Source organism: Anthonomus grandis, chromosome 7 (assembly GCF_022605725.1).
Source record: "Anthonomus grandis grandis chromosome 7, icAntGran1.3, whole genome shotgun sequence".
Taxonomy (NCBI): Eukaryota; Metazoa; Arthropoda; class Insecta; order Coleoptera; family Curculionidae; genus Anthonomus; species Anthonomus grandis.
In genome coordinates this window covers 19,438,775-19,464,457 of record NC_065552.1, presented here as the reverse complement: position 1 = coordinate 19,464,457, position 25,683 = coordinate 19,438,775, and the positions used below count along the sequence as shown (strand labels likewise).

Genomic DNA, 25,683 nt, shown 5'->3' with positions numbered 1-25,683 from the left:
AAATTTCTACAGAACATCCCAAATCAGCACAAAGATGCTTGAAATTATCATATATCAGGCTATATAACAATATAAGAAAACTTAATTGTCGTTAGACCTGATCTTGTAGCATTTACATAACGTGTATAAGGTCAAAAAGGGCCCACTATAATAAAATAATTTTATTTCAATAGACTCGTGTAACAGTTTTATATAAGATTATAAAATCGATTCCATGCAATAATAAAGCATTTATAAAATAATTTTATCAATATTATAATATTATTTTATTACTAACTTATAAAGTTTTATAAATACAATTATAAAATATAAATATTTCGAAAATTTGTATTTGGCTGACATTATTTGATCACATTCAAAGAAATGAATAAAATTAACAAAGGTTGTAAGCCCCATACCTTTTATGAAAAGAAAAGAAAAATAGCGAAATTGAAAATAACACCTCACCTATCATTATACAGGAAAACATTATTTTAGGGTTTTTCGAGCGAATATTTTATTGCGCCATGAATTTTACTGCTTATATGTGCATACTCGCATCTAATTTTTGATGCTCTTTCGGAATATTAAAGATTTTGGATGAATAGAAGGAATTTCCTAAAATTAAGATTTAAAAAGTGACTATTTTTTGCTCAATTTTGCCCTACATTTATACTATATACATAAATAAATTGGAAATGTCACAATTGTATATGCATTTAATTTAACATGGCGAAAATAAACCTAAATAAATCTCATTAAAAAATTGCGTCATTAGATAAATAACAAATATGGAGTTTGTGATGGATTGAGATCTACGGTTTACCGAGCATATTAATTAATCGTTATAAAGAGCGGATATGAATTTAAGTCAACTTTATCATCATCGCCAAATCCTATAAAAAAATGTAAACAATGTTGTGTGAAGCCTATGTTTTGTCCCAGGTAAACCACTGCGATATAATTTATGGGCGATCCTAAGGCAAGCTGATTCAATACGAAATCAAAAACTTCAAAACAATTGCCTACGATTTATCCACGGAATCGGAAAATATGATTCTATTTCTCACATTCTTAAAGATCAATCAATTGGTTAAATATGCATCATAGGCGCTACCTATATTCTGTTACTCTTTTTTTTAATACTTACCTGTCAGACTTCACCCTACTTAAATAAAAAGGTTTGTTTTAGGACAGACGTTCATAATTTAAATTTAAGATTTATGGGTACGCTTATCCCTCCCAAATATTCATTGGAACTCTTTAAATAATAAATTTTTACTTTACACAAATCATCATATACATCAATACATTCCCGAATGTTATACCAGGATTAATGGATTTTAAAAAAATATATTATTAGTCTTTTCAGAGAAGAATTCCTAAGTCAGTCCATATATTTTACAATTAAATATAAGAATGCTAACTAATCCCATTCGTTTCTCTTTTACAATTTCCATATCCATATCCATATTCCCAATCGAGCATCCAAATGAAAGATGTTTATTGTCGAATAATTAAGAGAACAAGTGTTGAAAGTCAAAAATTCTTCTTCCCACTACGGTATCTTCTACCTGACTACCTGATTTTTTTATTCAGTAACATATGCATACCTAGGTTTTTAAAATTACACCTTTAATTGATATTTTCGTTACCAAATTTGATATGCTCCAGAATTATATCAGGTTACATACTTTTAATAGTATTATGCTCATCACTATAAAACAAGGTAGATTTATTAAAAATATATAATATATTTTATATATGAATAATAATATTTACGTTAAAAATAAATTTTCAATAGATTTTTAAGCAACCAGTTCTTTGTAAAATACCCTGCGCACTTTTATATGATTTAAAAGAGGACAAATTTTTTTTATTTAAAAAAAAATGGTTGGTGACTCATTTGAAATCATTATAAAATATACAGATTGCCACTCTAGCCCGAAGATTTAAAAAAAAAAATAATATTAAATCTTTTAATATTATTTTAATTTTAACCTTGACAGGAGTCAAGGTTAAAATTAAAATAGTCAAAAAAAGTCAAATCAACTAGGACGGTCGCGACAAAATAGCGTCCAGAAAAGTGCACGTCTGACGCGCCTCATGTGAGACATACACAAAAATCACGGCATCAGTTATCTCAAGCTAAAATTGTGAGATAGTAGTATGGAATGATGGGAATATGGGAATGATTTACCAATCTGATAGACGTATTGTGTCTTTTAACCAAGTTGTTTTCTTTTAGGTATAGATCACTCATCTTCTCCATTTAGCAGAATACTGGTAACGTTGGATGGTTGAAAAAATTTTAAGTCCATGTAGTCACTTCTTCTTAGTTTCGGATTATATGTATATACAGGGTGTCAAGGGTGTGTTCAGGGTTTATATATACCGGGTGACACAGAGAAAAGGGAACACTTAATTACTTTTTTATTTTTCAAGATAAACAATGATGATTCTTTTTAAATAGCACATTATTGGGAACAACCACTTTTAAAATGCGGTTTCTTTTTTCCAATAATCTGATGTAATTATTTTTTAAATCGGTTGAAAAATAAGCCCATAAGAAGGAAAAAAACTAAGTCACATAAATAATCAATAAAACATAGCTTAGAAGGCTTTGATTGCTTGAATAGGCTGCGTTTTGACGCGTTCTCTAAACAATTATTTTTCAATTGACATAATACATGACATCTTATCAAGCGCAATTATTCCGCTATATTCCCGCTATATACCCACGCTATATTCCCGCGCATACGTACTTATATAGTGTTTGTTAATAGTGTTAGTAGTTAATAGTGTTTGCGACTCACCAACTTTAAAATATCTTCATGACAAAGTTTCGCAACTCCAAAACTCTCAGATATCCCTGGAAAATGCCAATGAAAATGAAATTTATGACATTTTAGGTTTCCATGATACAAAATGGAAAAATCTATATGAAAATATAGAAGATATCCATTGCCTCCATACTGTTTCTGAAAATGGACAAGAATCTCTGTTCCAATCAATTAGAGATATGAAACAGGAAATATTTAATCTTTCATCTATTCTTATGGACAATCATGATGACACTGTTAAGATCCAGGTCCATGACTCATCCAAGCAAGAGTTAATACAGGAAATTGAGAGCTTGCGAAAAAATGTAAACCAATTGGTCAATTAGCTAAAGAAAAATCTAATGTAAAAATTAGGCCAACCTGTTGCTAAAAAAACGATTGCTTGCCAGACAGATCAGACAGAAAACCGAGGCTCAGAGGTTCTTACAACACCTAATATCAACTCGTTGAATAAAGATGAATGGCATTATGTGGTTGTGTCAAATATCCCACCTCAGTTCACCGGAAATCAGATTGCGCAATTTGTCAAGGAAAAACTGGGAACCACGGTCTTTATCAGATGCTTCCCAATGCTAAAAAACAAAGAAAATGCACATTCCGACTTCAAAATTGGTGTGCAAAATATCAATTACTTAAAGCGGCTGAAGGATATTGGCATGTGGCCTCCAGGCACTTTCATCTCCAGTTCATGTTTATCATCCTCAAAAACACCAGCAAAGGTAATTAATACATCTTCAGGCTTACCACCTTGTAAGACTTGGCGCCCCAGATAGTCGTAACCTGTCGCAACGGTCGGATGCAGCAACACCAGACACTCTACACAGGAAAGTTAAATCTTTGAAGATTGGTTCAGACAAGGAGGCGATAGCTACTTCGAAGTCACTAGCGACTGAATTATTGAAGGCTGATTTCATCATTAATAGAGATAAGGAGATAAATAAAACATCAAATATAGATCCGATGACTCCACCATTAGTCAGACTGTCAAGAGACTCGGATGCGGCAGATGGTCGTTATTTACTGGCTAGGCTAAGGGATCCCTCAATTTTAAAACCCCTCAGGCTATTTCTTTCATATCTGCATGATCAGCCCTCCAGTGTATGTTTCGAAGAACACACCAATACCAGCATCCGATTGGCACTTGCCTCAGAGGGACTTCCTGTTGACGTGGACGCCTTGCGGAAACTCTACTTTCGCTACCATGACGCCTATGGTATTGGTCCAGCTGAGGTAGAAGCAGATCTGTCAGCCTTTGGATCCTTTTTCTCATCAGAAAAATTGCTACGCCTCCAAAGGATTAGAGAAAGCCAGAGCAATTATTATTCTAGTGGGTCTCCCACTAAGAATAAACATTTTTAGGTAGTTTGACGCAAGAGGATCAAGCACCCTTTAAAATACTGGACAATGGTAAGCTTAGTATTTTCTCTCTAAATATTCAGTCTCTAAGACACAAAACTTTTCCTGATATCGTTGCCATATCTGAACATTATAATCATCATTTAATAGAACAAATGTATCTCATGGAGGTATTTTGATAATGTCTAAAAGCAACGACTTTTCAGTAGTAACCAAGTTCGATAATTTAATAACTGAAAAACTATTTGAATTTTCCATTACCTATAGTAATAAATATGATCTTCATGTAATTTGTATATATAGAACACCTGACGCGGATGTAATTCTTTCAAAAATCACTAAGCTTGCTTAAGTCTCTGCCTTTAAACAGCAAAATATTTTTATGTGGCAACCTAAATATTGATTTTTCCAGTGTGTGTGCAACTCAAGAATCTCTCCAGTCCATTTTCGATTCTTTTGGCTTAATCATGCACATTAAATCACCCACCAGAATAACTAAATTCAGCTCGAGTACAATAGACTATGTCATATCTTCCTTTGATCCGGATTTCGTTGACTGTACTGTCCTAAACTCAGGCTTTTCAGATCATGAAGCAGTGTTAACAAAGTTTTCCATAATATCAAAAACTAAAAATGTTCCCCACAAATTAGGTAGTATTTTCTCAGAAAGAAATTTCTAAATTTTAAGCACCTGTGTCGAACAACTGACTGGAATGTTCACTCTTCTGATGTTGATTCAAAATTCTCTAGATTTATAAAAACGCTATCTAATCTGTCTCACAAATCCTTTCCTTTAAGGCCTCTCAAATTGAAAAAACATAAACCTTGGTCTACCCAAGGCTTACGTACATCTGCTAAGAACATGCGTTCATTATTCAATCTTGGAAAATTCTCGGACAGCGCTTTCTTTCATGACTATGTAAGACTAGATAAAAAAGTTTATCAAGGGACTCTAAAAGCGGCAAAATACATTTACTATAACAGGAGACTGGCAAGGTCTGGTAATGTCGCTAAAGAATCATGGTCGATTGTTATTAATCTAAGAAATAAACCCTGTAAGTCCAATACTATCGCTACCTCTCCTGAGAACCTCAACAATTATTTTGTTAATGTAGCGAAGAATCTAATGGGTACCATAGCTCCCACCCACGATCCACTTTCTTATCTTTCTAGTGCAGATGAGAATTTACACAGTTTTTTCTTTACGCCAATAGTATTACCTGAGCTTCGCAGTACGATTAGGGAAATCAAAAATAAGAGCTCTTCTGAAACCGATGGACTCACGTTGAACATGTTTCTAAACCTGCCAGAGTGTACATTAAACCATCTTACAAATTTAATCAACTTAACTTTTCAAAAAGGCCTTTTTCCCAACTGCCTTAAGAAGCCAATAATAATTCCTCTACATAAAGGAGGAGATAAAGATCAGTCTTCCAACTATCGCCCAATTGTTCTTCTTCCCACACTATCAAAAATTATTGAAAGATTAGTGAAAAAAAGGCTCCTATCATTTCTACTGAAATTTAAAATACTCACTCCTCAACAATTTGGATTTTTAAATAACAAATGCACATATGATGCTATGTTTTCCCTTTTTAATAATGTATACTGTAGCTTAAACAAACAACATCCTACGGCAACAATCTTCTGTGATTTTTCTAAAGCTTTTGATTGCGTATACCATGATATCTTAATAGAAAAGTTGCAACACTACGGGTTTAGAGGTATGCCCCTCGAATGGTTTAAGTCATATCTCAATAACAGGAGTCAGTTTGTGAGGATTGATACTACAATGTCTTCTTGCAAGCCAATAGAATGTGGAGTGCCTCAAGGTTGAGTGCTTGGCCCTATTTTGTTTCTCATATTTATCAATGATATCGCTAGTCTGAATATTAAAGGAAGAACCTGCCTATTCGCGGATGACACTAGTTTGACCTGGAGCAATCCGGATATTGCAGAACTTCATAAAATCATATCAAGTGACTTAACTTCTATCAAAGCATGGTGCTATTGCGTAGACGAGCGGAAGCATGCCTACTTAGTAAAGGTGGCCATTTTCAAACATTTTTGTAATTAGTGTAATTAAGATAAAATACATTTGAGCCCTTCATTTAAGCTTAGTTTCATAAAATTAAATAAAACTCGTTTTTTGCACTTAAATCCTGTTGTTTTCAAAGTAAAAAAATACCAAGAGATCAAATTTGCTAAAAAGTGATTGAGGATTTTAAAAATATTTTTTATTTTAAGAAAAAGCTGCGGCGTAGTATTTTTTTTCACTAAAAATATTCAATAGAAGACCTGTAGGGACGCCACTGGCAAAGAAAATATTTTTTGCACATCAAAAAATGCGTCTTGATGCATGGAATACATGTACCAAATTCTCACTAGAGAATCGGGTTAATATCGGGATTCTGTGCTGGCCAAAGCATTAGGTGGATGTTATTTCCAACAAACCAATCTTTTATTAATTTGGAAGTGTGTTTCGGGTCATTATCATGCTAAAATATCTATCTTAAACTCATGTTATCCTTGGCAAATGGAAGCATGTGGTCTTCTAGAATGCCACAATATACAATACATAGTTAAAAGCCGTAGATTTGAGTTTGTATCGAGACTCAGACCTGAAACAACTATAGACCAGCTGAAACTTCATCTTATGGAAAGAAAAGTACACTTTCAACATGTTGAGAAGCTTGAGATACAGAGAGATTCTCGAACTTAAAAAAAATATTTGAGCCTGAAATTTGGCCCAAATATAGAATTGTACAGGCCTTTTAAAACAAGCCCAGGTGTTAACAGACCGTATGAAAATCCTACGGCCAAAATTTTCGTTCAACCTCACCAGTTAGTTCCTCAGGTTTTGTTCATATCTCATATTAATATACAATGCATGAGGCAAAAAATTGGTGAGATTAAAGCCTTTTTAGCTGATCACAAAAATTGCACAGCACTAACATGTAAAGAACAATGGCTACAACAGGGTGAGATGCAATCTGTACATATCGCAGGTAATAAACTTGGTTCGTTTTTTGCAAGAGGACACAAAGCACATGGAGGAACTGAATCTTTCTGCAGAAAAATCTACAATTCATTGAAATTCCAAATTTTTGCAAAATTTTCTGAGGAGCATCATTGTAAAATTTCTGCTGTAATTATTGTGAGTTCTGACGATTATCACTGTATAGATCTTCTCTGGGAGATATTAATATGTTTTTTGATATTGTAACTTTTGAAATTGTTTTTAATATTAAGTAATTATTGTCAGTTTAAAATTGTTGTGTTAGGAAATTTTAATGTGAGGTTTTTCTCTAATGATAGAACTTTGGTTGATTTGGCTGTACACCAACAATTAAAAAAAATACCACCATAGACAATATTTTGACAAATCTAAAAAATGGGCATACTACAAAAGTAATTGCTAACTCTCTTTCTGATCATGATAATCTCTGAAAAGGAAAAATGACTGCTTGACATTTTTCCTTTACTGAGAGATCAAACTAAGAGTTTCTGTTTGATAATTCTTTAAATATTAAGAGAACTTAAATATTGAATAATTTAAATGTGAGAAGAGTGCCAACAGCCTGAATCCACATTGGTACGTATTACGGATCCGTTATAACCACGTGGTGCTATCAGCCAATGAAAAATCCGAAAGGTTTCACGTATTTACGTGAAGGAAAACACGGATAAAAGTTAGTCAATTTGAACTTCATTCCGTTTTTTGCGTCCGTTGTGCTATTTATTTTTTATTATTATTTTTAAGTTTTTTACCAAAACATTTTTTCCGTAAAATTCTGTAATTTCTAGGTAAGTCGACCCCGGGTTGTACCTATTTTAAATGTGGCAATTGTGGCTTTTTCATTAATAGTCAGTGCCAAGAATTTTATCATTAATAACAATTTTATTGTTTACATATGACATATAGAGGAGAAGGAAAACCAGGGTTTTCCCTTCGAGCTAGGTATATGTTTATTATTATTCATTGTTATTATTTTATCTTTTTGTCAATTTTTTATTTAGTGTCGTTCTAGTATATATTATAGCTTTTATTAGTTACACTTTCTCTTTGTTTATTTAAACTTTGTTTTATTTATTTATTTATTTTGTAGTCTCAACAAACGATGGCAAAGATTTAAGTCAAAAACACATATGACGAAATATTGATTTCATCCATTTATGCCAAAAAACGTCTATGGGATCCAAGAATCCCTTTAGAACCATGGCATAAAAATAAGTTGAAACAACAAAAGTCAAAAACCGTAAGGTCAAAACCGTAAACACCAGAAACACGAGTAAAAATATAACGTAATTTTACGGATACGCATATCAGGTTATTCAGGCTTACACGAATTTTTCTTGGCTTCGAGATTTTTAATCCTTTAACGCGTTAAATTTAAGCTTTTATAATCGGTACAAAGTGATATGGAAAGTGAAAGTGGCAGTGAAAAAATTAGCATGAAAAAAAAACGAAAAACATTCACAAACAATCCAAAAACAAGAAGTTCTTCGGTAGGATCGAGAACAGCTTTTACCCAGGCCGAAATAAATAAAATTATTTTGGGGTATCTAAAAAAAGATAAACACCATTTCGGTTAATATTTCGGCTGACAAGCGTGAACAAATACCGTCAAACGTCACTATTACAGTGAAACAGTGAAATACGAGGGGATGTCAAAAACTACGAGTACCAAAACGAAGAAAATACAGCAGTTTTGCTCCAAGAAATATTGTGTCGAGAACACCTCCAAAAGAGAATCAAACTGATGACATTAGGAATAAGACACAAAGATCTGGATCGAGCCCATCCTTATTTTCTGATCGCAAAAAAATAGCAAATCGTGCAGAAAGAAATGAAAATGAAATACAGCTTAATACTGAAAATGGTCTAGAAATTGTGAAATCTGGAAACCAATAGACAATTGTTCCCGAAAGCGCAACTAAAATTATCGATGTCCGCCTTAGTGCCCTAGAAAGCATAAATTAACTGAAAAGGACTCATTGGAGCGAAATGATTTGTTAGAAATAAGGAAAGCTACTTTTAGACTACATGGGATCGTTACTAAACTGATCTACAAAATTGGCAAACTGGAACAAGAAAACTCAATTTTGGGTCAAAATAAAAGTACCTGTTATGTTACAGAGAAAAGCTTTGAAGAAAAACCTAATATCATCAACAATCTCTATGAAACCAGCTTACAATTAATAGAAGTAAAAAAACAAAACCAAAAACATGCAGCTCATTAGCACAGAGAAATAAAAAAGCAAAAGAAATAACTCATGAAAAACAGAAAATGCCAGAAAAGTCAAGAAAAAATTAAATACTTATGAAACCCAAAACACCCAGAAAAAAGTATGAACATTGTAAAAGAGATAAAAAGGAAAATAAATTAAACTAGTAGAAATAAAACATTCAAAAGTATTCGACATTTACAAAGCGGTGGAGTGATATTAGAATGTTATAATGATGATCAACAAAACAAAAATTCAAGAAATATAAAAGAAAACTTTGAAACTGCTGAGCGAAATATTAAGTTTATAACAAAAAGATTATGCAGAAATGGTAGTAAGGAAAATTGGATACACCAAACATCTTCAAATGGCTTATCAGAAATGAATCTCTCAAGTTTTGATCTTACAAAAGCCTATTTTCAGGAATATGTAAATCTGACTACATGCTTTAAATGCTGTAATTTTGGGCATATAACAAAATACTGTATGGAAGATCCATGTTGCTACGAATCTAGTGGTAATCATGAATCTAATATATGCACCAATTATAATGTCTTAAATTGTCCAAACTGCAAAAACCTTAATTTACAGAAGAGAAGACACTCAGCTTGAAATCAAAAATACCCAGCTTTCATAAAGAAAATACAGAAACAACGTGAATATACAAACTTCGTCAAAGACAGCAAACATTAAAACTGTGAAAAGTACTGTGTTCCACAATCCTAGGAAAATCGTCAAGGTGAACATGACATAAGTTCAACAATTCTCAAAAGGTTTAATGAACATTTAATGCAACCTCTTTTACACATTATAAACATGTCTTTGCATACTGCTGTTTTTCCAAAAGCATTAAAGAATGCGGTAATAATCCCATTCCAGCCTTTACAGACCTATAGCCTTAACTAGCACTTTAAGTAAAATAATTGAAAAATGTTTTAGAAGTAAGCTCTTAAAAAATAAAATATAGAGAAAAAATAGTCTATTAAATAATTATCAATTTGCTTTCAGAGAAAATTCAAATACAGAAAATGCACTTTACAAGGTGACAGAAGTAGTCTTGCATTGTTTCTAGACCTACAAAAATTTTTTTCAAAAGGCATTTGACATGCTGGCACACCAGATTCTACTTGAGTGCTTGAAGCATATGGGAGTGAGAGGAATACCAAATAATTTTATTAAATTATATCCGGAAAGAAAGAGTACCAAGATTTCTGATAAAGAAAAAAACTAATGGTCGAGTTTGGTGTGCCACAGGGTACTGTTCTTTCAACCTTACTTTTTACCATATATAATAATAATATTTTCTCTGTCATAGGTGAGGATATAGTTTTTTGCTTTGCTGATGATACAGCAATAATTGTGAGTGAAGATCTACCAAGCACAAAGCAGAGTGTTTTTTACAAAAAATAAAAAACAGGTTGAATCAAAGTGTACTTTCTTTAAAGGCCCAACAAACTAATTTCATTACTTTCTCCCTCTCAGCATGAGCCCTTCCGTGTCTTGAAAATATTAAATTACATAAGACTAATTGTAATCTCTTGCATTCTATTGTAACAACTTGATTAAGAGAAAAATGTGTAAAGTATTTAGGTGTCTATATTGATGAGCTTCTTTCGTGGAAGGAACACATCAAATATGTTACAGGAAAAATTAGAAAACCTATTTTTAAATTTACTGAATTGAGAAATATACTATCCTTTTAAGCCATTAAAATCTGTCTATTTTGCTTTAGTAGAATCTAATCTCTAATCAAATTATGGTAATGTGGTATGGGGAGGAGCAGGAGTTACAGAAATTAATAAACTACAAATAGTGCAGGAATGGGTTATTAAAGTAATGCTCTTTAAAAGGAAGAGAAATCCAATGGAGCTGGTTTATAAGCAGAGTGGCTTACTTTCACCACCACAGTTACATATGAAGGCAATAATTAGATTTTTTTTTAAAAGCAGACTGGTATAAACAGAATATTAATCATGGGGTGAATACGAGAAATGCAGCACAAAATAACGTCTTATTACAAAACCATAAGCATTCCATATGCCAAAATTACACATACTGTCTAGGGCCAAAGGTTTATAACAGTTTGCCTGCACATTTAAGATCTAAACCATACCAGAAATGCAAGGGAGGAATAATTAAATGGATTATAGCAGAGAATGATCATAATTTGTTGTAGTTTTAAATTAATTAAATGATCTTTTTCATTTCCTTTTACCTTCGAGGGTATACATTGATGAACGACCTTGCGTTCTTTCCTTTTGTTCATAATTTTAGTTTATAATTTTAGATTTGTGTTTATTTGCAATTGTATATCAATAGCTAACAGTTACATAACATTTTTTGGAGTTCAACAATAGAGGGTATTTTCTGGTTAAGGTTCAAGCACAGAATTACATAATGAGAATGAAAAGAAGTCTTACGAGCAGAAGATTCATGAATTATTGATTGAACTAAAAGAAAAGGATAGGCATATAGAAAGAATGAGAAGAAACAGTTTGGTGTTTGAAGATGAAGTGTCAGAGGCCGAAAAGAAGTTTTCTTCCTCCCTAGATAATCTACACAAACTTAATGATGAACTTAAAATTGAATTAACAAATTTAAAAACTAAAGAATGTGAGTTACTGTCACTATTAAAAGTATGTGAAGAGGAAAAAATAAATTTCAATATAGGAATCAATGAGTTAAATACCTTAAATAAAAATTTAATTGTAACAATAAAAACATTAGAAAATGAATCTGCAACCTATAAGATGCAAATAAATATGTTACAAATGGAAGTTAATGATTTAAGTCGATAAAGGTGTTGGAAGTTGAAAAAGATACTTGCTATTCCGATATTTGTGCATTAAAGGAACAGCAAAACATATCTAAATTCGTTAATATAAATTATCCAACACAGTTGCCATGTAGGCCAAATTCACCCGTTGATAATCGACCTAGGCTTCTTTTTGTGGGTGGAAACTGTAGTAGAGTGTTCCTGAAGAAATTGCGTCTGAAGTTTGAAGCTAACTACAAAGTCCAGTGTTTCCTGAAGCCAGGAAGTACAAACAATGAACTGATTTATACTGCATCATCTATGGTTAAGGAATTTACAGAAAATGATATGTTGATTTTAATGTTAAATGGTATTTGCTCATCATTCGATATTTTAAAAAAATTTATACATTTACACAGCAATAGTTTAGTGATGACAAGCCCTTACATGTATCCAAACCATAATGTAATTTATAATAGCAATAAGGCTCTCTATAGAATATTTCACGCCAATAATATTAATCTAAATAGAATTTTAGAGTCTAATCATGCTAGCAACTTTGGATCAGATTTGGCATTATTACTGTATACCCATATTTTAAAACATTTCAAAAGTAGCATTTCATCAAAAAATGTGTCCACAATAAAACCAAGTAATCAATCTGGACTTCTAGATACTGACTGTGATAGGGATTCTTTTTTATAGATAAATACACAGAAGATGCAGCTCACTCACATTCTATTAATAACATTGAAAATAAGCATGTGAAAAGTTTCAGTAGTTTTATTTTAAATATACAGTCTCTAAGAAATAAAATGGACGAGCTTCATCTTCTACTTGATTCATGTGATTTTCCTGATATTGTATTACTAACTGAGCACTGGTTAAAGCCTAACGAATGTTTCTTAATATCTGATTATATTCCTATATCAATTTTTTGTCCGCAACACTCCATACATGGAGGAACAGCTATTTTAGTAAAACAAACAATTGAAGCTTTTTTCTGTAAAATTAATAAGTATGATAGCTTTCTGTTGGAGAAGGTTTTTGGAATTCTCCCTTTGTTTTTGTAAGTGATTTAATTTATATGTTCTTTGTGTTTATAGACCACCCACAGGAGATATTGGTATGTTCCTGGACAAACTTGATTCTCTATTATCCCAATTGTCTCTACACTCCATAGTTATATTGGCTGGTGACTTTAATATTAACTTCACTGATGTAAGCTTGCCATCATATCATACATCCCTTTTAAGTATATTGGAATGTTATGACTTGAAGATGCATGTTCTTTCACCCACACGTATAACATCCTCATCTGCAACTACTATTGATTATTTGTGTACAAATTTAAATGATGTGTCATGTAGAGTACTCTCATCTGGTATTTCTGACGATGAAGCCATTCTCGCTAGGATTCCATGCAACACTGTATTTCCTTCATCTCATTATATAGGAAGAATTTTCAGCAGAGCAAATTTTAATGCTTTTTCTTCTACTGCAGCTTTGGTTAATTGGAATGCAGTTGAAATGGCTCCTGACTCGTTTACTTTGTTATTTTATGTGCTATGTGACAAGATCAATCAGTGTTTTCCTAAAAAGAGGCTTAAAATGAAAAATAGAAAACCATGGGTCACAGCAGGCCTCAGAACTTCAGCTAAAAACCTCCGTTTTTTGGCTAAGCTGTGCAAGTTTACAACTAATGCAAACATTATTCTTTATCATCAGAAATATCGTAGTCTATATAGAAAGACGATAAAAGCAGCTAAGGTTAAATATTATAGTGACCGCTTGAATATGTCCTCAAATAGGCAGAGAGAATGTTGGTCAATTATAAATGACTTCAGGCATTCTCACAAGAAAGTTTCAGAACCAGAAGTAAGACCAAATAGTTTAAATGATTATTACTGTAATATTCCTCATTTATTGCTCAAGGATGTGAATACTAATATTGATCCTTTGCATTATATTCAACAAGTGTCAGTTCAAAATTCTTTTTTCTTTTATCCTGTTAGCCTTACTGATGTTAGAGATGCAATTAAAAGCTTAAAAAACCATAAATCAGCTGGAGCTGATGGAATATCATCAAAATTACTACTCCTTTTGCCTGACTCAGCACTGAATGCCTTAGCTTCTGCCATAAACAATTCCTTTCATAATGGCATCTTTCCAGCATGTTTGAAGGAGGCAGTGGTTATCCCTCTTTATAACGGTGGAGATGTGAGTGAGCCTTGTAATTTTCGTCCAATTTCTATATTATCTACCCTCTCCAAGATAGTTGAAAAACTTGCAAAAATCAGAATTTTATCTTTTTTGCAACATAATTGCATTTTATCTGCAAATCAGTTTGGATTTCAAACGGGAAAAGGGACTCATGACGCTGTTTTCGGCTTTTTGGAGAGTGTCTATGTGTCCTTAAATTCTGGAGAGTCCGCGACGGCAGTGTTTTGCGATTTATCCAAGGCATTTGATTGTGTAGATCATGGAATACTGCTGTCTAAGCTCAATAATTATGGCTTTAGAGGTGTGGCATTGCAATGGCTGGAATCCTATCTGTCTAATCATACCCAAAGAGTTACAGTATCTGGATGTTTATCCGATTCCAGATCCCTTAAAACTGGAGTACCTCAGGGTTCAGTGTTAGGACCACTATTATTTTTGCTCTATGTAAATGATTTGGGTTCATTAAAACTGCAGGGCAAAGTGGTTCAGTTTGCTGATGATACCACCATTTTATGGAATTATAGAGATTCTGATAATGTTAGAGCCCAGGTTTTTAAGGATCCTAAGATTTTATCGGAGTGGTGTGCTGCAAACAGGCTTGTATTTAATGTGGGCAAAACCTTTATTATGGGATTTAAGTGTGACGTTCAGGGCCTTATGTTTAGTGAAAACTCCCCCTTGCAAAACAAAGAAAGCTGTAAGTTCCTTGGTATTACCATTGATGGTCGCCTTCGCTTCGAAGATCATATCCTAAATCTTGCATCAAAATTATCCTCTGGATGCTTTGCAGTAAGAATGGCGGGGCATGAGCTGGGAGGGGTAGTTGCACGTTCAGTGTACTTTTCTCTTATTGAGTCCCACCTTCGTTATGGCTTGCCTTTTTGGGGTTTAAGCAACAAGGGATTATTAAACATAATTTTTGTGATTCAAAAAAAGGCAGTTAGATACCTATGTTCCGCTCGGTTAAGAGATTCTTGTAAACCTCTCTTTATATCCCAAAAAATCCTAACTCTTTTTTCTCTTTTTATCTTAGAAACAGCTACTCTTATTCATAAATGTCCTAAACCTCCCTCTAACACTGGTCATATGGTTCGCCAGGTTAACGATTTTCCCTTACCAATCCCTACATCCTCCCTCACCAAGAACTCACTTATATACCTTAGCAAAAAAATTTACAACCATGTTCCTCTATGTATCAGACAAATTTTAGAAGTTAAGAGATTCAAAAAGGAATTAAAATCACTTTTATTATCCAGGGCATATTATAGCCTTGACGATTTTTTCAATGATACCTTTTAACCTGTGCTCTGACATCATTTTAGTGTTTTAGTTTTGTTTCCTGTTAAATAATTTAATTTACTTCTTCTAAATTCTGTTTTATTGACAGCTTTACTTATTTTTTAATGAAATTTATCAAAATGATGCTTTTTTTTTTCTCAATAAGTTTTGTTATGATTAATTTTGGTAATGTGTGTAAATGTTATGGTAAAGTGTTTTAGATGTTATGTTTGTTTGTAATTTGAAATTTAAAGTAAATTTGGAATTTTTTAGTTTTTAGGATGCTTGTACACAAGATTTTGTTGTCTTACGTAATATAGCACATTTTCTTTCTTTCTCTTTCTTTCTATCACTTTTGGTATGATTTTAAATATGAGCTCACTAATATTTTCAGTATTTGTTACATAACCACAAATGTCATAGTTAATGAAGCCTGATATAACCCAACTGAAACACCCCTAGCACTTGAGTCCCCAGTTACAAAAACCTTAGGAAGTTTATTGGAGAACCACAACGACGATGTTCTTTTGACCATTCTAGCTGTTCCCCCCCTAGGTTTTTCCAAATTTTCAGGACATTTGGATAATGATGATAAGGACATAGAATGCCTTTGAATAGATGAGGCCTCAACTGGCACTCTGGAATCCTCATTAGATTGATTTGTGAGTTTTAATTTTCCTGCCAGAATGGCTAATTGTAGATAATGGAATTTTTTATGTAGTGTCTGAATTTCAGAGCAATATCTTTTCTTTTCACTTTCCAAAACCTCGATTGAGGTTAACATTGTTCTTGTTTAGCTCTCGAAGCTCCTTTATTTCTGATTTCAATTCTACAAAAGCTTGTTGTACTAGAGACTGGTTAACTTGAACTTTTTTCATTTATCAAGTTCATTTTTTCTGCAAGTATAAAAACTGAAGTATCGTGATTGTCCTTTTGAACCAATATTTCTAAAAATTACTTCATCACCATTTGAGTTGCTGACAAACATACAGAAATGTTAGGGAGCTCTATGCTTCTTGAAATTTTCTTCATAGTCTTAGTTTGAGTTTTGCAATCCACATAGGTCTTATCCTGATATTTTTGAATTATGGTAGTTTCCTCATCAAGCTTTTGTTGCAAATCCAACACCATATTTTTACAAGAGTCAATTTCTTTGCTAAGCTTGGACTCCATCTCTGTAGAATCTCAAATTTAAATGTTTTGCAATTTCACAATTTTCTCCTTGCTTAAACTTTTTGAAGATTTTTTGTTTTATTTGTACGGATCAATGAATACCTACCTTGGCAGTTTGTATCTGATAACAACTTTAGCTGAACTGGATTGATTGAAATCTAATTTTAAAATGGACTTGATGAAAAAATAGTTGCTCTACTTATGAACCTCATAGCTAAAAATTGGTAAGATAAGAATGTTGTTTATAAAAACTGTTTATAGTAAAATTTTTTACTTTCTGCTTTTAACTTTTACAAAATTTTTAATTTTGTTGCTCTACATATGAACGATAGTGTATATATATTTGTAATTCTAGTATTATTTTTGTATTATAATATTATTTAAATTATTTTTGTAAATTGGCTCAGAAGTATATTAAAATATATATTATTTTGGCTGTTTTTCCAGAAAACTTGAGTAATAGCAATGATTTGAATGGAAATTTGATTCCTTTTGGAAAATAAATTGGACATCCTCACATTTTAGCATCAAAACTAGACCCTATTTTCCTATAATTTTAAGTGTGGTTTTCAGAAAAATTGGGTTGGGTGTATTTAGTTTTATAATTCCTGGTACAATTAAAAAGTATAAATATCAAAATTCATTTTCTTGTTTTTCTTTTTGGAAAAAAATCCACTTGAAAATTCACTCTCTCATTGTTCCTGGTAAAATTACACATAGTTTAAGCCTTTTCCTTTAATTTGAAGTGCGATTTTCGAGTGCAAAAAGCTTAAAGACCCTTAACTAAATAGCTCAAAGCCAAATTAACTTAAAAAATTCTTGAAAATGTCTCAAGAAAAGATATAAATAAGATACATTCACAAAAGTGACAGACAATGTTAATATTTTAAATTTCTGCTTGGAAAAAAAAAGCTATACAGCTCCATTAACACATTTCTTATCCAATGAAGAAAACATTCCAATTTTTCCATCTGGTCCAAAGACAAATTTTGGTTTGTGTTTTATGAATCTTGATAATTTGTTAATTAAATTCTGAGATATATTGCATCACAGACTATTAGTGGATAATATCTATGTGTGCTTAAAGTGCTTTAAAATCATAAAATAATTATTTCATGAATGTCAGTAGATTTGAAGACTGGGCATTTAAAGCCCTAAGAGAAAGCCTATGAGAATGATCATTGAAACAGTCAGCCAGCTTCATGCATGCTGGTGTGATCAATCTTGCGGAAATAATATAAATTTAACACTTACCTATTTTTAAGGAAAACTGGGAAAACCAGATAAATTAAAACTCATATAATTTTACAAAAAAAAATAAATATAAATAAACAAAACACCAACAAAACAAAATTCCCAAATAAATGTCGTTGTCACAGATTGTTATGTCAAATGTCAAAAAATGATAACTTCTTTTGCTAAAGCTGGTGTTAATGTGCCTTCATGGCAGTGCTGCCAACAAGCAAAATTATTTAGCCGTGCGAGTTAAAGGACAACAACCAGCATTTGCTTTTTTAAAAAACAAATTTATTGAGAACAGGGACTAACTAACTTGATTGATAGATAATGACTACATCGATTACTATATTAATTATTATTGCTCTTGTCTATTACATTATATTTATAGGTTCTAAAAATGATGACAATACAAACTAACCTATTTCTAAATAAAGTATGCAGGGTCGGCATAGGGTGGCGGGTTGGTACCCGTAACTCCTCCCTCCTAAGAAATGAGCCCAGGGGTGAATTATATGACAATATGGCTCGGATTCTGTAGGCTTTCTTCGTCGTCACTGGTCGTGGTGATGGTTTGGTTGGGATGTTTTCTTTTGTTCTGGATTAATTTTCTTGTCTTTCTTAGCAACAGGAAGGGGGCTACAGTGGTCATCAGGATATACAGGATGATGGTCCATACGCTAACATTTGTTATATGGACAGCTCCTTGGCTGGTTTCTTCCATTTTCTTGGCTTGGATGTCCATCATGGTTTGAATATTCTTAAGTTCATCGAAGTTTAAGCTATTAAGTTCAAACGGCTGTAAATCAATAGCATTAGGGCGAACATTTAAGTCTAAGGTCAGCTTGGGTAATTCAATGTTGTGAAAATAGGTGTTTGTATCGTGGAAACTTCTAATCTGGAAGTCCTGAATTTGTATGGTGCAGCTAGGGTTTAACTCAAGGACAAGGGTGCCTTGGATTGGGATATTTTCTTTATTGTGGCCACATTGTTGGACAGCTACGGTTTTTTGGGGTGAAACAATTATCCATTTTTCTTGTTCCAGCTTCTCGATTTTCAAAGACTTGACCTCGGTTTGAATGGCTCGACAATTTGAGGGATGTTTTGAATACAACATCATTTGTACTTCACATGGCGGATCCTCGGATACGCTCAGAGGACTGTTTTCTTTGCAGAGGTAGATTTCTGTAGCTACCTCTTGACATTTGGCATTGAACAGTACATATGAGTGTTCATTTAGGATAAGGTATTTGACTTTGAGGAATAATTATTTGGTAAATGGAATTTAAGGGTACGGGCAAAGGGTAGAGGTGATATAGTACATAATTTTCAAGTTCAACTATAGGTACCTCTATTATAAAGAATATTTTGTTTTCCTTTGTATAACCCTTAATTTCGACAATTTTTTCGAATAGTAAAATGTTTTCTAAAGTTGCCGCAAATGGTAACTTAGTTTTACTTAAGTTAGGGCCAATTAATTTTATTTTATTTAGAAGTTCTTTTGGGTCGATTATAGAGCTGTGAAATATATTTAATTTCGAGAATGTAATCGCTATTTCGATGTTATCCAAGATATCGTATATATTTTGATACGCATTTATCACTTGAGAGACAAGTATTTCACTTAAAAAGAAAGAGTATGTATTTGTATTATTCAAATTCATTTGTTTAACCACCAATTCTAGTTTTTTTACACGATTTTCTAAAATACGTTGATTATGTGACAAATTTTTGCTTATGCTTTCGAAATGTTCGACAGATTTTTTAGATACGGTTATTTGCTCTTTTATAAACGTTTTTTGCGAATTTTGGTTATTAGAGATTTCCAAAATAGCTTTGTCATATTTTTCAGCATCTTCTTGTGCGAGATTACCAGTTATGGTTTTTATAATGGAACCTAAACCGTTAATAAGTCCACGTTTGTTTCGGTTGTTAAATAAGGGATTTAGTTGTTCAATTTGTAAGTTTACTTTAGCACTTAACGAATTGACTAGATTATAGAAGTTTAAAAAGGAGTTATTGTCAAAGAATTTATGAATTGATTCTTTTAGTTTTATAAAAGTCTGTTCTAGGTATTTGGTTTCTTGGATTATGTCACTTACATCAAAAATTTGTACAAAAGACCAATAGTCTGCTGTGTTTTGGGCATTGCCGAGTTTAAGTGGTAGTAGTCCAGGGTTCTGGTTGAGGTTATGAAATTGGGGAAGGGCTAGTTCTCTTCCAACGAGGGTGAAGATTCTGTAACAACAGGGGGTTTTCTTAATTCTTTAACGTGAATTGTTGTTACCTTTTTAGATTGTTTATTTTTTACTTTAACTTTATTATGTTGTAGTAGTTGTAGTATTTCGTAGGGGCCTTTAAACTTATTGTCTTTTTTATTTCTAGTGTTGTTAACTATATAAACAGTTTGACCTATTTTAAATTGTGTTTGTTCTGGTCCGGCAGTGTTATGCTTTTCTACGATTTTTCTTTTTGTTTGATCGATGTTTTCTGTCACTTTTTGGTAAATGTGTTTGACTTTTTCCTTGTGATTGTTAACGTAATCATAATGTGGGTTCTATAATATCGCAGGGATGTCTACAATTAGTATGTTCAAAGGGAGTAAACTTTGTTGTTGAGTGTATAGAATTATTATAAGCAATTATTGCGTAATTCATTAAAGAAGATACATTATCTGATTTATGTTTGTGTCTAAGAATTCGCAGGTGTTCAATTAGAGTCGAGTGGAATCTTTCAACAGGTGAATTAGATTCATGATGGAGTGGTGTAGTAAAATGTATTTTGATTTTGCGTGCTTTTAGTAATTCTTGTACAGTTTCATTCTTAAATTCGGAACCATTGTCCATTATAATTTTTTGGGGGATGCCATAAAATGAAAAATATTTTATTAGGGCATTAGAAATTTCAATAGCAGTTTTTCCAAAAATTGTAATTGCTTGTCCTAATTTTGTAAAGAGGTCAATTAATGTTAGGAAGTCTTGATTGTCGAATTTAAATACGTCAATGTGAATTAACTCAAAAGGTTTGCCGACTGTTTCGGTTAGAACCAGGGAAACATAAGGTTTTATTCTGGAATATTTAGTGAGTTGACATGTTTCGCAATCATTAATATAGTTTGTAACATCCGTTTTCATGGAGGGCCAATAGTAATTTCTTTTAAGGTGTTCTAGAGTTTCGTTAATTCCTCTATGATTACATTTGCCTTCATGTTGATGTTTTATTAATAATATTTTATGGTCGTATTCTCGTATGTTAGTGACTATTTTTGTACACTTAATTAGTTTCAGTCCAGAGCTATAGAAATTTTTTAAATACACTCTGTTAAAATCTAAATAAAGTGAGTCGTCATAAAAATATAGATAAAAGGTTTTATTTCCGGTGGTGTAGGTTTTGAGTAAATCAAATATTAGTTGGTCGTTTGATTTAGGGATTTTTACTAAAAGAAGTTTTAGATGTTCGAACTTATCGTGTATAACATCAAGTTTGTTTATGGAATGTCTAGAGATGATCATTTGGTGTGGTTTGTTATTTATTATGTCATCTAGTATTTTAATTTCTTCACTAAGATTATCAGGGTCACTGCATGAATGCGGTGTTGCCAAAGTTGGGGTATTGTCTATGACTTCTAAATTCGTGTTATTGTTAGCTGGTCTTATTAAAATATCTTGCAATATTTTAATTTTTGAGGACTTTCGTTGTTCGTTTTCATTAAGGTTTATGGTCGGGTTGGAGTTATAGTTGGTGCTTGTCGATGGTTGCGGGTTAAAGTATTGCGATTCAGGTAGATAAGGGCGGGAATAAGTTGTATCATGATTTTCGAGAGGATTTTCAGCCATATTACGCAAAAAATCTAAAATGTCGTTGTTGACTTCGCCTGGATTGTTAATGATGCTTTCGTTTTCTAAAGCGTTTATTTGAATTCTGGAAAGGGCATCGGCATTGGTGTTTTGAGTACCCTTTTTATAGATTATTTCGTAATCAAACTCTTCAAGCTTGAGGCGCCATCTGATAAGTTTACTATATGGTTCTTTTAAACTAAAAAGCCAAACAAGAGGACCATGATCGCTATAAATTTTAAATTTCTTTCCATAAAGATAAGGTCGGAAGTAATTACATGCCCAAACTATTGCTAAAAGTTCTTTCTCAATAGTAGAATATCTGGATTCACTATCATTAAGTGTGCGGCTGGCATAAGCTACAGGTTTGTCATTTGGGACGATGCCTTGTGAAAGAACGGCTCCTATTGCAAAATTACTTGCATCGGTGGTAAGGATGAATGTTTTTTCGAAATCGGGGTACTGAAGGATAGAGGCATTAATTAGCAGTTGTTTACAATGCTCGAAAGATCGGATAAATTCAGGAGAATGAACTACTTTTGAATCTTTTTTAAGCAAGCTGTCATGGGCTTAGTTATTTTTGCAAAGTCTTTGATAAAACGTCTGTAATAGCCTAGAAGACCCAAAAAGGCTTTAATTTCCTTTGGACTTTTGGGAATTGGAAATTTCTGGATAGCAGATATTTTATCTGGATTTGGTTTGACTCCATTGGATGTAACGACATGTCCGAGATATTGGACTTCTTTCCTGAGAAACTCGCATTTGTCCAGTTGAACTTTAAAATTCGATTCACGAAGTCGTGAAAAAAACTTGCTTTAGACGAGAAAGATGTTCTTCAAGGGATGTGCTAAATATTATTATCATCATATTATTGTCATCGAGATAAACTACGCAGATTTCGTTTTGGAGGCCACGAAGGATGTTATCCATCACTCTCTGAAAGGTGGAGGGTACGTTTTTAAGACCGAATGACATTCGACAAAACTCAAAATGTCCAGACTCAGTAGAAAAAGCGGTTTTAGAAATATCATGTGGATCCATCTCGATTTGGTGGAAACCATTGGCGAGATCTAAAGTGGAAAAATACTGACTTCGACCAAGTTTGTCCAGAATATCGGCAGTATTGGGAAGGGGGTATTTATCTCCTACAGTGCGCTCGTTTAATCGCCTGAAATCTATAACGAGTCTCCATTTGCGTTTGCCAGAAGAATCACGCTTTTTTGGAACGATCCATATTGGACTGGACCAGGGAGAAACTGAATTTCGAATAATTCCTTGATCTAGCATTTTAGAAACTTGTTCCTTGACTTCTTTTTTGTGAATCTCGGGGTAGCGGTAAGTTTTAGTGAAAACGGGGCTTTCGTCTGTTAAGTTTATTTTGTGTTGAATTTGGTTTGTAAAAGTTAATGGGATTTTGTCACAATAAAAGATGTCTCTAAAATTAAAGCATCATTTTCTGAGATTTTCTTTTTCTTCTTTATTACAGTATTGTAAGCGTAAATTTTCAGATTTTCTTTTAATAAATTGTCATGTTCGATAGTAAGATTTTGTTCACTTTCCATTTTTTGACAAAAATTTACGTCTAAAGAATTTATTGGTTCAACGTTAAATGATTTATTTATGTTGATTTCGATGGGGGTCTCGTTAGAATTAGTGACCATAGTATAAGCGTAAAAGTTAGATATGTTTACTAATGCTTTTGGAATTTCTACTCCATTTTCGAAATTTATGTAATCAAAAATTCCTAAACCAGATTCAATAGTCACAGGTAGTTTAATAACTTCTTGCGATCTTGGTGAAATGATTATAGAAAAGTTTTGAAAAAAATTGTCGGAATTATTATTGGTTATTTCTTTTGAGTTTTCGAAAATTATTGGAATGTCAGAGTTTTGTGTAGAAAGTTTACTATTTTTTAGGTCAATTTTAGCGTTTAGTTGTTTTAAGAAATCAGTACCAATCAATCCATCATATTTTTGAGAGAAGCTAAATAAATAAAATTTGTGTGAGCCACGGGTGTTAAATATTTTAAAAATAGGAATGTTAGCAACTTCATTGTGAAAGGAATTAGCGTGTGCCGTCTGTATATTAAATATCTCATTTGAAATGTGATTCTTGAAACATTTGTATGCTAGTTGCGGACTCATCAAACTTCTCGAGCTTCCAGTGTCAATTAAAAAATATGCTTGTATTTCTGGGATGTAAACGTACGGTAAATCTGATCTAATATTGTTAAGGTATATTATGTTACGGGTTCGTTGTTTGTGGTTTCGTGAAAATTTTGCTGTTCAGATTTATTGTAGGGTTCATCGGAACTATGAGGTAGATGACTTTAATGGTGTGATGAACTATCATGAGGTTCATCGTATTAAATTTCTGGGAATGCACCAGTTAATTGTGCATGTGGCGACAAAATTTCACTGTCATAATCAGAATAATTGTAATATAAATTAATATAGGGGTCATTGGAATAATTATCAGGATCGTAGTAATTATTTTCTGAATATTCGGAGTAAGCGGATTCCAAATTATTATGGATAATAGTGTTGCTAACTTGTATCCATAGGCTCAGGTTGATTTCTTCGAATAATAGAGCTTGCTCGGGGATTAAAATTATTTGGTCTACTTAAGGGTAGAAAGGGTTGTCTAAAAGTAGAGCTGTTACTACTTCTAAAAAGGTGGGGCTGTGAAATAGAGTCAGTACGAGATCTATTTTGGAAGTTATTGCCTAGATGATCAGGGCCTTGAGGAAAATTTGAACGATTCAAATTTTGGGGAATTGATCCAATACCTTGTGGTACACTAGATCTGAAAATATTTTTAAGTAATGGGGTCGGTTGAGGAAATTATATGGAAAATTAGAGGTTGGAATATTCGTATATGGTCGTTGTTGGGGTTGATGCCTGGAAGAATGTGGGAAATTTCGAGGTGGTGGTGGTAAAGTAAGCGGTCTTGAATAGTTTTGTTGAAAATTCTTGCCTTGAGAAAAATAAAGAAAGTTTTCTTCTTCTACGACTAAAGAAATTGCTTTTTCCAAAGTGTCAGGGTTATTGCACTGTTTCTCGCACAATGCCTAAATGTGGGTTCCAGGGTTATGATTATTAGCCTTTATTAGGGCACGCAAAGAAAACGCAGCTTTATATCGTTAAACCCAGCTTTAGTATTGAAAGATAAATCAATGTCATAATTGACAACTAATTTAATCTATAACCTCAATTCAAAAAAAATAAATACAAAGACAGTAATGCTCTAATACTTAAGTTATAATTATGAAATTTAAAATTATGAGAAAGAAAATAAAGTAAAATTTAGCACTTAATACTTATTCAATTGTACATCTGATAATACCTCGCATATACGTATATACTCAGTTCCCAATTTCAAATCAAATCAGTGATGGTGGTTATATAAACAATTTTGCTAAATTGAATTTAAAATCTGTGATCATTTCTACATATTAATTAAAAAAAAAAATAATCTATAAATTGCGACGAACCAATAAATCAATACCTGGAGAAACCAAGCCAAAAAGAAAAAGGGACTACCTGAAATTCTGAGTATCTCCGACTGGTAGCAGGGCCCACCTGATCTGAATGGGGCTCCTTTGTTGGAAGCTATACGTTTGGGTCAAAAGAGGCAGCAGCAGATCGACCAGTTAGGATGCTTCCAGAATGTCTAGCAGGTAGTGGAGGGCAATCGGTATTAGGTGTAGCCGATTGGAAGGAATGCAGGTTCCGGAGGTGATGATCCAAGCGACTTGATGTGGTAACACGTGGAG

General features: G+C 32.8%; 1 protein-coding gene across 1 annotated transcript in view; it reads right to left on the bottom strand.

Annotated features, from left to right (window-relative positions):
• Positions 1–18,224, bottom strand: part of LOC126738300 (myoneurin-like) — a 40,752-nt gene extending 22,528 nt beyond the window's left edge. The window contains exon 1 of the mRNA XM_050443573.1: positions 18,091–18,224. The gene's annotated coding sequence lies outside the window, so the exon portion shown is untranslated. The remainder of the gene's footprint in view (positions 1–18,090) is intronic.
• Positions 18,225–25,683: the final 7,459 nt, after the last annotated feature.